We start from the raw sequence: 17,542 nt of genomic DNA, 5'->3' as shown, positions 1-17,542 counted from the left end.
AGCTGCCTGCTACAATGGCGGTGCTCGGGGAGCAGTGAGGGGTTAGGTGCCTTGAAGGGCACTTCAGCCGCAGCCCACTGGTCGGGGCTCGAACCGGCAACCCTCTGGTTACAAGTCCAGAGTGCTAATCAGTGGGCCATGGCTGCCCCTCAGTAGCTAGAATGCATAAAAAAACATCGGGAAAAACAGTGTTCAGTCCACCAAGTCATAAGCTATCGAAAGGCGCAGCATCAGTTGTGATATTTATCTTAACGGAGTGTAATCGTAGGTAATGTCATGTATGAAAACTAGTATTGTTAGGCAATACTATAAGTGCAAGTCCAGGGCAGCTGAGGTGTGGCGATGACATCATTGATAATGCTAGCAGGATGTGCGGTTTCGCTGTTCAAAACAAACTCAAACGGGCTACGGTTTCAGATTTCTCCACTCTGGGACCAGGTTTCAGAAAAGTGCGGTTTCGGCAGTGCGCTTACAGGATTCGCTTTGACGCCGCCAAGACGGCAAAACCTCTGGGCGCTTAACCTAAAAAAAGGCCTCCGTGTGGACAGGCCCTTAATTTCCAATAAAATTACGTCTCACTGCAACGATGCGCCATCTAGTGGACAAACGACTACTTATCGCCAATACTGGAAATGTAGCCATGATGATGATGATGAATATGAATTTGTAATTATGTATCGCCTCGCTCTAATACCGATAGTATGTGGGTGCCTGTGTGTGTGTGCATGTGTATATGTGTGCACCGCCATCTAAAGGCCAATGAGTGTACAGTCACTAAATGTACACATAACCTAATTTTTTTTAGACCCCCCATGGATGAAATTCTACGAAACTTGGCATACCCCCAGAGAATGCCAGGTCAATCATACACATAAAATTTGGTGCAGGTCTGAACATCTTAACTGAAGATAGGGGCGATTAAAACAGAATAATATTGCATTTTCATTTTTTACCAAAAATCACAAATGAGTGATTATGGGCCAGGTTGATGTGGGCCCTGAGACCAACATGCCATAAAAAAAGATTCTTCATCCTCAGTGCCACGGTTCAGGTAGTTATTTAGGAAAAACTGCTTTTTTTTGGTTCGGGGCCCAGCACGGGGGGAGGGCCCCTGGGATCTAAAACAAAATTTTTCCGTAAAAGTCTAGTGGGGCTACATACCCACCAAATTTCATGTGCCCCGTGGTTCGGTGTCCCGGTATCGCTGGACCAAAAATTCAGGAAGTAGATGACGGAAAAAAAAACGTTGGCAATCCCTATGTGACCGCTTCGCTAGTGGCGGTCATAATAAGGTGCCAACTGCTCAGCCTGAGTCTCGTCGTAAGCAAGCGGGCTAGATGAATGGCCTACTCCAGAACTAGCTGTTGTGAAATTGGAAATTGTTGGGAATTTAATTGATTAACACATCACATAAACTGTTATTGAGTCTTGTTGATACACTGAACTTGTTTTCTCGGAACCAAATCTGACAGCAAGCAGCTTTGGAGTTTTGGAAGTAGGCTGCAGGCAGGCAGCTGGTGGATACATAACTGGCATGCGTAAGGTAATGAATGATAAGGTAAAAGCAACGACCGAAATGCAGTGTTGAAACATGTGTATGAAACGTATTAAATATGCAAACACAGATTCGTATAAACAACAATATACACACACAAATACACTCATACAGTCATTCACACGCATGGATATGTCTTTATGTATATATACACACGTACACACAAACACACTTTAGCATAAACAGAGACGAAAACACACACACACACACACAAACACAGGCCTAGTCTTCCCTCGCCATGCTCTTAAACACTGCAACGCTAATTACTGTTTTGCTACATCATCCTACTCCTGTCTGGTGTTACTGACACTCGTTCTCCCACTCCCTCTTTCCCTCTCTCTCTCCTTTTTTTCCTTCCTTTGTAAAACACACGCAAACCCCAATTACAACTGCCTGAGTGTCCTGAGGTCGAAGCCTCTCGGGAGACGTGAAGATCTCAGCGGCAGCCCGAAATTAAAGGGCTGTTGCAGCGGGTGGCAGGATTACATGACAGAATATCAAAAGGAAAGAACAGTCACATGGCGGTGTCTCCGAAACTGTCCACACACACAATGCACCCCATTAGCACCCACACACACATCCTCCAGGGCAGGTCTTCAGTGCACACACACACACACGTCCACACCATTCAGGTCACAAACGATCAAACACTCACACACACACACAAACACAGACACACACACTCCAGACTCCCAGTCTTGTAATGGCACACAAAGCCATAAAGGAAATACAGAAGTATTGTGTCAGATTTAAAAAATATATTTCCTCATCAAAAAGTTTTGTGAGGTCAACCATGCTACTGGGCTTCTCCATGAGTGTTTTTAGGTTGCCTGGCTCCTACATCTTGCTTTTGGGAAGTTGCTGCTGACCCCATGATCAACTCGAGACTGAAAATGATATAATCATAATACAATGACAAAGTCCCAGTATGAGACAAGCTGGAGCACTCAAATTACAGCATCTTCATTTACAAATGCAGTACTGGAATGTGCAACCCCACACTTTGATGTGCCATTCACTCAGTCGTCAATCCTTACAAGAAGTACAAAAAAGAAGTAAACTCAAAAGCCAACATAAAATTCTTTTAAAAAAGAAAAAAAGTATACTTTTAGGGCTTTTGGGAGAGACAGGAAGCGAGTGGGAGACAGATGGGGGTGGCGTTGGGAAACGACTGTTGGTCCAGATCAAACCAGGGGATTCCCTTAAGCACTTGGACCCTGCTGCTCACCTCACATCTCTCCACAACATACAATTCTGATAGCTTATCTTTCAACCTTGCTGGCCTTTAATATGGCATCCAAAACATTATTAGAACATCAGAACCGATAGGCGACTGGGGTTCTCCAGGTTCTGCACCCGCCCACCCACCTGCAGACAGACATGAGTGTGTGGGTGAGTACGGGGATCAGGATGTTGGAACGAAAAGAGAGATGAATGTAAAATTTACACACACACATGAAACGTCACACAATGAACACCCACAGCTTAGTTTAGTCTGCGGCGTTGACTTCTAGCCTCTGTCAGACGGCCAGAGGGATCATCAGCTTCAGCGCGGATCCTGGCTCTGGTGAGTCACGCACAGGCAGGACTGCAGCTAGACGACACCTTCACAAGGCAGGCCAGACACACATATTCCAATCACACACCCACACAGGCGCTCGCAATTACACACAGACACACAGTCCCCATTCCTTTCTTTGTCTCTCTTTCACACACAAACACAGAGACGCCATCACACACAAACACACACACATACACACACACACAAACATGCACGCACACACACTCTCTCTCTCTCTCTCTCACACACACACACACAGCCACATAAATGTTCTCATGACACAAACCTCCTCTTGACTTGGGGCCACCTCCTTGGCTCCCACACATACTGGCTCCCGGTAAGTTTTACTCTAACCAAAGGAATGTACGCTCACAAACACCACCTCAAAAACTCCCACACCACACACACACACACACACACACACCACACACACACACACACACACACACACACACACACACAGACACCCTCCCACACAGACCCCCTGCAACGTTCCCTCCACGAGTGACACTCCTGGTTCCCACTGTTCCAAACCAGAGGAATGCATGACTCCATGGCTGTGAGCATGCCTTCTTACAGGAATCACCTTGTGCTTTGAACAGGAGAACATAATAGTTTCAGCATTCCAGTGAGGTCAGGCCTGACAATGCCTGCGACTGGACACCAGTGGCACAGAATGGGGGGCAGACGGGGGGACAGGAGAAGCAGAACTGGTGGGCGGATGATGCCTCTTCCTGTTATTTGGGCCTGGTGATGCTGAGCGTTACGCGCTGATCGCTCTCCGGGGACGCCAGGCCCAAACGTGGAGAAGGAAAGGAGTGCACAGGAATCCAGGTGTGTGTGTGTGTGTGTGTGTGTGTGTGTGTACAGTATGCAATGTATATTTGCACCCGCAAATACAAACACACAGTTTTACAGATGACTAATTGTCTCTCACACACACCCACACATAATCACACACACACACACACACACACACACACACACACACACACACACACACACACACACACACACAGTTGGGATGACATAATGCTGAGTTACAGATGTATGACAATTCCTTCTCTGATGAGTGAGGTGATTTGATCTGCAATCTGTCAACTGTCTTCATCCTGTTTCAACCTTGCTTTCTCCCTCTCTCTCCCTCTCTAGATGACGTGTTTTCTTGAATGAGCTCCATTGTGATAAAACTGATTGTCTCAGTGACTGCTTCTAATCCACTGAATGACCTACTCAAGGGGATTGAAAAGTCAAGCTTAAATCATCATCATTCACTCTCACAGATGGGAGCTACAGCGTACGTACCTGGGGGGGGGGGGTAGGGGTGATGATAACCACCAGATTCATGACCCACGGGCAACCAGCCCAGGCTCCCCAAATGAACGCTGGCTGTGTTGCAGGAGTGGTGTCTTAAGGAGAAGTTAAAGGGTTCACGCCAGTCTGACTATCAGCCGCTAGCCCTCATCAAAAGCCTTTGTGTCTGCCCTAACATAAACACACACACACACACACACACACACACACACACACACACACACACACACACACACACACACACAGTTGGGATGACATGATGCTGAGTTACAGATGTATGACAATCTTCTGATGAGTGAGGTGATTTGATCTGCAATCTGTCAACTGTCTTCATCCTGTTTCAACCTTGCTTTCTCCCTCTCTCTCCCTCTCTAGATGACGTGTTTTCTTGAATGAGCTCCATTGTGATAAAACTGATTGTCTCAGTGACTGCTTCTAATCCACTGAATGACCTACTCAAGGGGATTGAAAAGTCAAGCTTAAATCATCATCATTCACTCTCACAGATGGGAGCTACAGCGTACGTACCTGGAGGGGGGGGGGTGTAGGGGTGATGATAACCACCAGATTCATGACCCACGGGCAACCAGCCCAGGCTCCCCAAATGAACGCTGGCTGTGTTGCAGGAGTGGTGTCTTAAGGAGAAGTTAAAGGGGTTCACGTCAGTCTGACTATCAGCCGTTAGCCCTCATCAAAAGCCTTTGTGTCTGCCCTAACATAAACACAACACACACACACACACACACAAATCTGACAGACACAGATGAAAGAGTTCAAGGTCACATGGTTCACAGGTCACTGCACAGGCCACAGAGGTCAAATGCTACCAGACAGCAACTGAGTCACTAATGACCCTGACTGATTCCGATGGTGATATCAGCAAGGTGATGTCATTGCCTCATTAGACACACGAGGAGGGTAAATAAAATCACGCTGACAGACACACACACACACACACACAGACACACAGAAACACAGACACACACACATTCAGATAACGGCCAAGCAGAGAAGATATCTAATATCCAGAGACAATTGCACATGTGTGTGTCACATGTGCATATGATGTGTGTGTGTGTGTGTGTGTGTGTGTGTTTTCCTGTCATAGTCTCTCAGCCTAAGTGAGATGGGAAAAACAGTAGAGTAGGCCCAGCCAGCAGCCAGCTCACAGCTCTCTAATTGGCTTAGAGAGTTTTTCATTATCCAGTCAGCTGCTCAGGTCACACCCGCTGATGTGTGTGAACCAGGCACACAGGACATCAAGCGTCAGCAGTGCTACTAGTGCCGCATGTGGCAGTGTGTCCCATACATTGGCTTATTTGTGGCGGCCCACCACAATATTAACATTGACCACCGCACAATGATTTTCCAGGTTTTACTAAATTGTGCTTAAATCTGGTTAGCATCTTAGCCACGCTTCGCTAATTTGTTAAAACTTTGTATTCAAGTTAATTCTGCAAACCAACCAGCACAAATGGAATTCAGTTCTGTGGGGAACACTGTATGGCTATCACAACATACATTATGTATCTTTACAATGGAGATGACAGCCATTTTTACTAGTTACAAATTCAGTTCTTTGTGTGTGTGTGTGTGTGTGTGTGTGTGTGTGTGTGTGTGTGTGTAAGAGAGAGAGAGAGAGAGAGAGGAGAGAGAAGGAGAAGGAGAAAGGGAGAAAGAAAAGAAAGAAAGAAAGAGTGAGAGAGCAAAATGGAGGGAAAATGTAGCAAGGCTCCTTCTTTCTCCCTCAGAGTGTTTTGGTTTTTTTCTTTAATCTTGAGTGCAGCAGACTAAACAAACAGCAGTCCTCAGTCCCAGAGGAGATACACTTAGAGCTCGCTGTGGACACACAACTTTCATGCTCCTCTGGAAAAACAGCTCCACACACAACACACACACACACACACACACACACACACACACACACACACACACACACACAGATATGGACGCACAGACACAAACACAGTAAAACGTATGCATATGTCTACCAACCGAGCACTCATACAGTGGATGAAGTGAACTCTCCCATGCATGCACACACACACACACAAACACACACACACACACACACACACACACAGAGACCACAAGACAGGGCGGCCAGCAGACATACACACACACACACACACACACCCTCCGCCAGAGGAGCTATTTCAGAGAGCAGCACACACCGCAGCATCACAGCACAAATGGACTGTTTCAAATCAATTAGGCCTCTGTGAGGGTGTGTGAAAGAGAATGAGAGAGAAGTGTGTGTGTGTGTGTGTGTGTGTGTGTGTGTGTGTGTGTGTGTGTGTGTGACAAAGACAGCGAGAAATAGCTAGTGTGTTTGTGTATGTGTGTGAGAGAGAAAAAGCCGTTGTGAGAGAGGTCTGTTTAAAAGTTTGTGTGGTGTGAGTGTAATGTGAATTCTGTCTGTATACTGTACATATCTTTGTGTCTCTCGTCTTGTCTCCTGCTTGTGTTATGATCCATATACTGAACCGTGGACATCCTATTCAACCCTGATAGCCTCTGACCCCAGATCAGTGTATCCCTATCATGTCCCATTCATCTCATGCTGGAGGGGAAACCAGTCCTATGGCTTTAAGCTGAACTCCCCTGTGCCAGTGGTCAAATGGCCCACTCATAAAGCTGCATTAGCATTCACACATTACCAAATTGCGCTGCATATACCTCTACCCAGTCACATTATGACATTAGGCCTCTGCCACACAACAGCAGTAAACAGGCCGGCGTTTTAAACATATTACGATGGTGTGAGTGTGTGTGTATGTGTGTGCACGCCTACTTAAGTCAGCATACATTACAGGAAAGCCCCCACATAAGCAAACTGACATCATCCCACGTGGCCGCCACCCAAGAAACAGTCATGGGTTTATGAAGCGCTCGTATCACAGGAAGAGTTTAGTCTCACCACACCGGGCCTGCCATCCATCACTGGACCATCGTCAGAGGAGGACGGGAAACATCCAATCAGGTGGTGCCGTCCGAGAGTTTTGGACAGACAGGAACAGTGCTGGGGCTGGACAGAGGTGGCCACAGATCACCCTTTGTAAGAAAGAAGTAAGAATTTTATTTATATAGTAAGGACAAGCTGGTGTCTGCAAATGCTGATACAGGTAAGATCTAGTTTGAAGAGAAGACTGATGAATTGTCTTTTTGTGACATACAAAGCAATTTAAAAATGCACTGGCTGATTGGAATAACTCAGTGTTAAAAAGTAGATGTTAATGACAAGATAAACAATGCTGCAAGCCATTCAGTTCTTAGCTGAACTAACCTGAACTGGAATGGTTCAGTGCTTAATCTCTCTACCCTCACATACACACACAGCTGCCGATCTATGATGTTGTCGATAGCAACTGCATACTCTGTGCTGTGATGTCACCAGCGAGTGACTCCTGACATGATCTCCTCCCCCCAGCAGAGGGACGACGGCGTGAGAAACAAGAAGAGCGACCCGGCAGAGCCAGTGACCAAAGAGCCCTCACCCCTCCTCCCACAACCCCCACTCACCCCCACTACTCCTCCTCACCCCCTAGATGCTCCATCAAGTCTCCTCTCCTGGGACCAGGACTCTCTCTTTCTCTCTCTCCACACACATGCTCTAGGGACGAGTGTGAGTATGTGTGTGTGTGTGTGGGGGGGGGTAATCTGGGCCGTCCATCTCGAATGACCTCTCCTGTCAACTTAAAATACACATCCATCTGTAAAAAGCATCCTGACCAAAATATTTACAGGAAATGAAAAATGGCATGGGGTGGGTGGGGGGATTGGGATGAAGGGCAGGGGACTGAAGAAGACAGGAGATGAGAGGAGTGGAGGAAAGAGAGAAGAAATGAGGAGAATGTGAAGGAAGGAAAAGAGGAAAGGACAGCAAACTATTGGCGTGGAGTTGGGAAGAGGAGTGCGGAGAGGAGAGAGGGATGAGCTCTGGTAAGGGACGTATCTGTGGCAGCACAGGTCTCCACAGGGCATCTGTCTGCTCAAGACCTGCTCCAATACTGAACTCACACCCAATAGGTGCCACATTCACCTGCACTGGAGAGTGGCCAACAGCTGCACACACACACACACACACACACAGAAACACACACACACACACACACAAACACAAAGAATAATTAATTGATGATTGATGTGTGTGTGGGAGGGTACTAGTCATGGGTATAAACATGTGTGAGAGTGTTTGTGCTTGCAATGTCGCCACTGGTATTACCAGCTCACTGAAATTCAACAACAGGCAAAACATCAACTTGTCAATATCACTGAGATTCTGGTAAGAGGATTATAAACTCTCTCTTTATATGCAGTCCCCACTGCAACACACATGATCACAGTATATATTACAAAATACACACAAATACATATACACAAGCAAACACACACACAGTACACAAAGTGTGAGATCACAGTCCCTACCCTCAATTGCAAGAAAAAGCATGCACAAACAAGCACGCACGCACGCACACACACACACACGCACGCACAGACACACACACACACAGTACAGTACAGTACAGTACAGTACAGTGAGTGTGATTTCAGGTAGAAGTAACATGTTAGCTCTACGCCCATACGTGACAGATGGATCACTCTCCACCCAGCCTACTGTTCCTGGGTCAGCTGAAAGCCATCTCCCGCTCTGACACACTACAGCAAAACTACTTCACCGATGATCCATTGCAGTGGCGCTAGCCGCCACATGGTGAAACCATCAGAAGGGGAGCAGGAGAGGGGAGAACAAGGGGACATCTGTAGTCTTGGAGGTGAAAGCCGTACATCAATCATGTTTACGTATGGATCGCTTTTCACAAGTTCCTATTTTTCTTGCATGAACAGGATCCATGCAAGCGGTGAGGCAGCCGTGTGATTGGCCAGGCTGTTGGCCAGAGGTCTAAGCTGCTTCACAGGGAGAGAATACGAGATCCTTGTGGACATGACTACTCCAGAAGACTACAAGTCCCTAAAACGCCATTACAAATCGTATGAATATGGTCAGACTATGGGCAGTTAGGAAGAGGATTACTATCCGCTCTTATGAGAACGATCAGGAAGGGTGATGAAATGTCTACCATCATTGGGACAGGAGTGTGTGGCTGACGGAGCAGTGTGTGCATGTAGCAGTGGCCTGTGTATGTGTATGTGTGGTAGTGAGTGCATGTGTGTGTATGTGATGAGTGTATACTGTATGTATGATAATGTAAATGTGTGCATGTGAAAAAATGGTGTGTATGTATGTGTGCGTGTGTTTGAGTTTGTAGGGCAATGCGGCAATGGTGTAGGTGAGGGTGTGTGAGGTAATGGTCTCTGCATGTGTGTGTGTGTGTATGTGAGGTATGTGTGTGTGTGTGTGTGTGAGGTAATGGCGGGGATGGGTAGGGGTTTACAGCTTTGGCTCGTGGGCCGCCTGCCTTCCATCTGACATTATCAGAAGCTAATGAGAATAAATGTGATTCCATCCTAAAAGCTATGCGCTGCAAACACACACACACACACACACACACTTCCATACCAGCCTTTTCTCTGCCAGACCTTAAGCCATGCCAGATCAGAAGAAAGGGAGTGGCAGAGAAAGGGGAGAGAGAGAGAAAGAGAGAGAGAGAAAGCATGCAGACCTCTTGTATTTTCTCTGGAGGGACATCATAATGATTTGATTTATATCCAATGACGGTCATTTGATCAACCGCACCTCCTACCCCTCAGGCCTCTCTCCATCTTTCTCCACTTCTCTTTCTCTCTCCCTCTCTCTTATTCCCTAATTTTCTTTATTATATTTTTTTATTTGAAAAAAAAAAAACGTCATTACTTGGACATTGAAGTGGGAAGTAATGAAAGAGGAGGTGTGTGTGTGTGTGTGTGTGTGAGTGAGAGAGAGAGAGAGAAGAAAGGGAGAGAGTGTGTGTGTGTAGCAGCCCTGGCTTTTCTCTCTGCTGTAATTCGTAGGCAAACACTGACCTGAAGCCGTTTATTGATGGCGTGTCGAGACTTTGGAGTAAAATCTGGGCTTGACTCCGCTTGATCAGTCTCACGTGCCAAAGTCACCCTAGAAGGATGACATCATGGGCGATGATGTAATCCGAGGATTCCAGACTTTCTCCCGTTGACTCTCAGACTCAGCAAAGTTTCCCCACATTGGGAGCGAACGCTCCGCATTTCACTCCATCAGAAAAAACACAGGCCCTGTTCAATGGAAACACACAGCTCCAGCCAATAATATACCAGAGAACAGTATAATGGAGCTCACATACACAGCACAAATGCTACTAATCAATTTAGGTTTTTTCATTTTAGCAATAATATTTTTTATGCTAAAACATTCCTAAAAAAACCAAAATGTATCTCTATCTATCTAAATGGTGTATTATATTATATAACATGTAATTTACAATATACAGTGTGTAATGCTCATAGGATGTGTCACTGAATCCTTTTTTGTGGATGACTCCGGTCAGTAATCAATCACTAATGTCATGCTTTTACAGAGGATCACATACTGTATCACTGGGCACTGCTACAGTATGCTGATACTGATCATCTGAGAGAATCCGGAGAGTTGTTCTGTGTTGAGCCAGAGAACCTATACACCCACTTTATCCATAATAACAATAACCAATACATGGAACATTTATTTATTTATTTTTTAAATAACAACAGTATACACCATATTCGTGAGCCACCTATGGGCGTCACCATTAAACTTCAGTATGCAGAAATCCGTTTTTCTATTTCCGGCCATTGTGCTGTATTGATTGTAATGTGATGGTAGACAGTGCCTCATGCATCCTAAGGTATTTAAAGGTCAGTCATATAGAACATCCATATTAAGTGCAGAATATTCTAGGTAGCCTATTGTGACTGCACTAAGTTATAATGCAAACAGAGTGGACAGAAGATGAGAACCGGATGGAAGCAGGGTTTCACAAATAAGGTGGATACGCCATTATATTTTTTGCCTATTCCAGGCATAAGAACTAGAAGCTAGTATGTGTCATTCACATACACAAGCTTCATGGCATGACTGAAATTCTGTTAGGTTTATCAAAACAAAATATCATTAAATCTTAGAGCTTCCAATTTTTGGATATTCCCTCAAGTGAAAAGATTCAAAAGAAACAAAAAAACAAACAAAATATGTTTCTCTTTACGTCGCTGGAGAGAGCGAGGAGGCGGCCTTGGCTGGCAGGGGTCTGTCTCTCACCTATCACCCTCTTGTCCTCAGGGCAGTCTGCCCACTTACCGAGCTCAGTAAATACGCCGCTAATTTGAACCATGTGGGGGCAAATTGAAAACACAGATTTAAAACGGGGCATTTGCTTTTTCACGCTGTAACCTCTCCCCGGGGATCCACTGAGCCAACTCAAGTGTGTCAGGGAGATGGACGGGATGAAGGGGCTAAACGCGTGGACGCTTTTTTAGTTCTCTTGGTCTCGTTTGCCTCTCTTTCAGTATGTCCTTCCCTCTGCTTTTGACCTTCTCTCTAATTCACTCCTGTCGTCTTTTTTATCCTTCACTCATAAGTACTTCTCTTTTTCTTTTATGCCCTTCCTGTCTCTTTGACCTTTCTTTTTTCCTTTACTTCTTTCATTCTCTCTCACACACACACACACACACACACGCACACACACACACACCTTTCCTCAGCCAGATTATGAAGTCTGTAAGCCTTTACAACTATAGGTCTCTGTGAGGTTGTGTGAAGCAGGCATCTTTTCACGTCGTCCTCTCCCACAGAATCAGATATTCACCGCAAAAGCCATCAATGTCTAAGGCCAACGATTCTGTCCACCCAACATAAAGCTACAAGTGAGCAAGACTCCCCACACAAACAAGGATTATGAGGACCTTTTTAAACTCTGCTGATACGTGGGAGAGTAAGGATCACTGTAACAGTTGCTGGCCGCCCAACAGAGAGACTCGTGAGCAATATTCCCCTCCACACTAAGCAGATGGAGGCTGGTTGAGCCATGATTTACTCTCTCGACGTGGGAAAGGCAGCGAGTCTCACATTCATTGTCACATTAACTGCTTTGGGTGGAGATGCAAACCAGTTGCTCATGGAACGTGGAACAAATGAGTCGGGTTCCATTTTATCAAACCTTCAGACTGAATAAAAACAGCAGTGGAAATGAAATACTCGCTTGGAGAGAATCCCCTCTCAGACAGCAGGGTGACCAAAACACCATCATATTTCTCATGGCCTCATCTAGTACATAAGGCCTTTGATATACAAGTGGGGGGAATTGTGGTAAAGATCAAGTCAGAAAACACACACACATCTCTGATGAAAAAAGGGACATTTTTGTTTCATGAAGACCTCCCAGGTGTGCCCAGGGCTGCGTTCACTGCGATTTGACCCCAGACATCGACAGCTTAGGCTGCCGTTGAGTCAGGCTCCACTCTGTGGACTGTCTGTCTCGCGCACAGAGCACTGTATCAGAGGGTCGATCAGAGGGCTGTCCTGACATCGCCAGCCTCAGGGGCTTAAGACACCCACTCAGGCTTTTGACTGACAGGAGCCCTGCCCAATCAGGGGTGTCCAATTTTCTTTGAGTGGCACCGCATCCACCACACAATGACCTCAACATCTGAGTCATGACATCATCCTTCCCACTACCGGGGGGGGGGCTGGTTGGGAAGGGAGAATTGTTTTAAAGAGAGGGGGGTGCTGGTTGCCACAGTTTCACACCCCTCTACATGTATCTGCATGGGTGTGTTGCTGTGTGTGTGTGTGTTGTGTGTGTGTGTGTGTGTGTGTTTGTCTGTGTGAAACTCCCGTGACTGAAACTGCCCTGGCTGACGCTCAGTGGCGACGTGGTTTTACTATGCAAACACGAAACCAAATCGAGCCCCATAAAAAGTCCACAGTAGTATTGGTTCTAAGTTAAAGTGAAAGGACACACCTCCCTCATGCCTCTCCAGCCTTAACTGGCTGCTACAAAAACAAAAGGAGTCCTTTATTGCGATTTTTCCCTCTTTTTCTCCCATTGTCCAGTGAGGCACACAAGCCAGGAAGGCTCTAATTAAAACTATCATTTGGTGGCCTGAGAGACACTTGTTGACTTCAGCAGTGAAAATAAAACCCTGCTGCCTGTCCATTTCCTGTGGTGTAGGAGACACTTAGTCAGAGCTGAGACAGAGTCAGGCCTCCGTGCTGTTGCGTTTATTAGAGATCTTCATTATTACCAGGCATTAGCAGGAGAGACAGGCACTATTACTGATAACCAAAAAGAGACATTGGTCATGATCACATACACAGAAAAAAACTCATATCACGATCAGAAACAAATGGGAATGAATCTTAAGAGTCTGGGGGGAATATGGAGAATAGTCCATAATCTCTAGAATCTTTTTGTAAATATCATTATCACAGGCATGAAGACAACTTATATGATCAAAGATCAGTGGAAATGTTATCTTAAGAATCTCTTTGTAAAGTGTCTGTTGTGGTCATTAGTAATAAAGAGCAATGCTCTTCAGAGATCAGTTGTACCATCATCTGAGGCACCAGTAGAGAGAAATGTCATTATCCAAGTACAAGTTGCAACAAGAGCTAGCTGTGATTATCAGAATTGTTTCTGTGAGCAATAACCACACACCCTAGACACATCAGTAGCATCAACAACAACAACAACAACAAGAGTCCTGTCACCATGAGTTATAATCAGAGTTATGTGTCATTATGAAGGAGACATGTGATGAGAATGACCACGTAGAGACAAGAGACAAAAACAAACCAATCTGACACGGCTCTGGTCCGACCACAAGTATGCACGCCCGAGACAACATGGTGGCAGAGCAGGGAGAGGGACCTCAGAGAGCATCTTTAAACCTTTTATTAAGCATGCACACACACACACACTCACCAGGGGTCGTCTAATAACACACTTCCCGGAGGAAGTCACAGCAAGACAAACATGCCACATGTCTCTGTCCCTTGTTACCACAACGATAAACACGATTCATGACTCAATTGCCTGTAACCAAGGCATCATTAGGGACCATCCTCCCTCCCATCCCTGGAGAAAAATACATCTGCAAACGTAAGCTGTGTTGACTTAATAAAAATTTAGTATATACAAAAGGTCAATAAAAATTGGTAGAAAAAGACATGTTCTAAAATAATCAATGTGAGTCTGAAAAAAGAGAACCACATAAAATTGCCTAATTATGAAATTATGAGAGATCACGGGGAGTTGGGCGAGAATGTGGTGTTTGGTTCATAAATCACTTGTGTCACATGTGTAAACCCCTGATCTGGTCAGGCAAATTATGTGCTTGTTGCTACTGCAAGGCTGACCACTAGATCCCGTATCAAAAGACACGTTTGTCTAACTGGCTGTGAGAACCAAGCTGAAGAGGCATGAACGAATAGATCGAGTAGAATTTTTACGAGGAGGCCTGTGGTTTACTAAGTCTTGCCTGTAGCGTCTTGAAGGTCCCTCCAATCAACTCGTGTAAGTAGCAGTGTCTCCACATCACGAATCACATCTCAGTGAGACACGAGTCAGAGACAGAGAATTACACCAAACCCCCCCAGTGGCACTCACCACACCTCAACCCTATCAGCACCACACTGAAACAAACATATGAATCACACCTCCACACAGAACCCCCACTCCCCCCCCCTCCACGACTCCCGCTCACGTCATGCACGCTAATAGACATATGTGTGAGTAAGTCTCTCTATGTGCATGTGTGTGTGTCCTGGAGACAAAGAAGCTAAAACATCTGTCTTTCCTCCCCATAATAAAAGCCTGGTGCCTATAAATAACCGGCTTATTTTAGCCACTCCGGGGTGGGCTCCACGCACCACAGAAGGGGGATAGGATGGCTGGGGTGATGGAGAGAAGGGGGAATTCGTGTTCGATAAGATCGTGATGCCTCCACCCCTCCCTGTGTGCACGTCTGATTCAGGAGGTGATTCAGCGCACGCCGAGCCAAGCTCTGGAAAGTCCCACCTCAGAGAGAATAGAGGACCAGCCACGTCGTGCTGGGAGGTCCGGAGGTCCAGAGGTTCGGAGCCCCCTTACGCTCCCAGAACGTGAAAGAACAGGGGTGGGGATGACAGAGCTGGAGAGAGGGGGGGGCTGTGATGTTGGCAGCCGGGGGCCCCTGACGCCCCTGCGTCTGCGTTTGTTCGCCCCCACAAACCCAAGCCCCCGCAGGAGTGCCTCCACCCGCGCGACTCACCATGCACATCACCCCCCCTCCTGGGGTCGCCATCTGGATTTGGACCGTGGGAAGGAGGCGACGTGGAGGAAAAGACATTGGAAAGAGATGGACAGGACAGAGGTGGGGTATTAAGGGTTGCGGAGGTGTGTGTGTGTGTGTGTGTGTGTTTGTGATTGAGACCCCTACTACTCAGCTCTAAAACTCCAAACTCCCTCGCCCAACTGGGGTCCTGAGTCATACGTCTGGGCCAATGGAATCGCAGGAAGCGAGACGGCTGGCAGGTGTCCACTGCTGACGAGAGGTCTGTGAGGAAAGCCCGACAAGGCCCTCATATAACTACACACAGACACACACACACGATCTGGGTCACACTCCCAAACACACTTTCACATATAATTTATGCTCATGTGCAATCACACACTCGCACACATGTAAAATACAAATTCAGATCATGTCTTAAACACACCTCGTCACCTGGTCAGCTCATAAACACACACAAACACAGACACAACATGTACACACAGAGAGACACACATATGTGCATTCATATGAAAATCTACTTTCTTTTTAATACACACACATTCTCACACACTCATGCACACACGCTTGATCAGCCATTCAAGGACAGTGACACAGACGGGGTAGCTGAGTTCAACTGAGCCAGCTCATGCTCACACGCTCAGGATGTGGACACCAAAACAAAACACCACCACACAAAGCACAGGGTACTCACTCTTTCTCGCTCTCTTTCTGCCTCCCTCTCTTTCACATACACATACACACATAAAAAAGTGCCCGGAACAACAGACCAAAATTGTACAGTTCCAGCGCATCACACACATACACATGCACACACGTCTCTTGGGCTTTGAGACTTCTCTCTGGACAAGCTGCTAAGTGCACTTTGTTTTATCAACTTGGGGAGGAACATGAACACAAGAATTCCCTTGAGGTGTGGCAGTTCAAACTGTCACAAAACAAGGTGTGCCTGTTTATCATTGCAGGCTACCTGACCCATTGGAGTTCATACATTACTGTAGGCTACATTAAATGGGGACAGTTTTCGGGTTAAACAACATACTTCTAAATACATTATGACCATTTTAAAACTCCAAAAACAGGCTCAGCTAAATCAAATATTAAACCTGGGGGAAATGCAGCTCTATTAATCTATCAGAGTAGGCCTACATTTGTGCGTCAATCCTGGGCTGATTTAGTTACATGTAGCCTATGAACCAAACATTAATTTTAACACAAGCGGGCCTCACACATTAGGCTGTAGGCTAGGCCTTATTTGTATCATATACCTGAGTAAATAGCCTACTCACAGACACAGTAAATAACACATACTATTATTTTCTTCAGTTAACAGATGACTAGCCTAGAAGCCTAGGCTAATCGTTGTCTATGGTGTGAGGTAGGCCTAGTGTTAGGTAGGAGGGAATGGGGTAGGCTAAGAGAAAGAAGACAACGTCCCCAGATCCGTTAAACCCACTTCCCTCATAATCTTAGTAAATAAACGGAAAACCTATTTTAGTGATGTTTTAGCTCATTTTTTCTTAACGACTTACCGTGAGCGAGAGGATGGTTTAAGCAAGAACATGTATGCGCACATTTGAACCGGCCTACGTAGACCATGTCTACACCTCCATAGCTTTCTAGGTCGCACTAGTTAGCGCGTGCGTTTCCAACGGACGGACTTTTCAAACATGCACTTCAAGAATTTAGATTTGGAGCGTGATTGCAGTGATTTGGGTATTGTAGGCCACCTAGTGGCAAAAGAATAGAGGTACATAACACAACAGCAACACTTTTTTGAACCGCACTAAAACTTTTCTTGTCATTTCCAAAAGCAATTGGCAATGTGGTCTAGTCTCTAAGCTATTCAGGATTCTATGTTTTTATAAAATAAATGGAGATTACTCTTGTTA

The 17,542-nt window shown here is 45.9% G+C and overlaps 1 long non-coding RNA gene across 1 annotated transcript in view; it reads right to left on the bottom strand.

The window, feature by feature from the left end:
• LOC125288537 overlaps nt 1-17,270 on the bottom strand; it is a 25,485-nt gene extending 8,215 nt beyond the window's left edge. Inside the window, exons 1-3 of the long non-coding RNA XR_007192498.1 lie at nt 17,183-17,270; nt 10,395-10,619; nt 7,351-7,484 (exon numbers count right to left, since the gene is read on the bottom strand). This is a non-coding gene — a long non-coding RNA (uncharacterized LOC125288537). The remainder of the gene's footprint in view (nt 1-7,350; nt 7,485-10,394; nt 10,620-17,182) is intronic.
• Nucleotides 17,271-17,542: the final 272 nt, after the last annotated feature.

This window comes from Alosa alosa, chromosome 23 (genome assembly GCF_017589495.1).
Source record: "Alosa alosa isolate M-15738 ecotype Scorff River chromosome 23, AALO_Geno_1.1, whole genome shotgun sequence".
Taxonomy (NCBI): domain Eukaryota; kingdom Metazoa; phylum Chordata; class Actinopteri; order Clupeiformes; family Clupeidae; genus Alosa; species Alosa alosa.
Note: the sequence above shows the minus strand (reverse complement) of the source record. Positions and strands in the feature narration are given on the sequence as shown.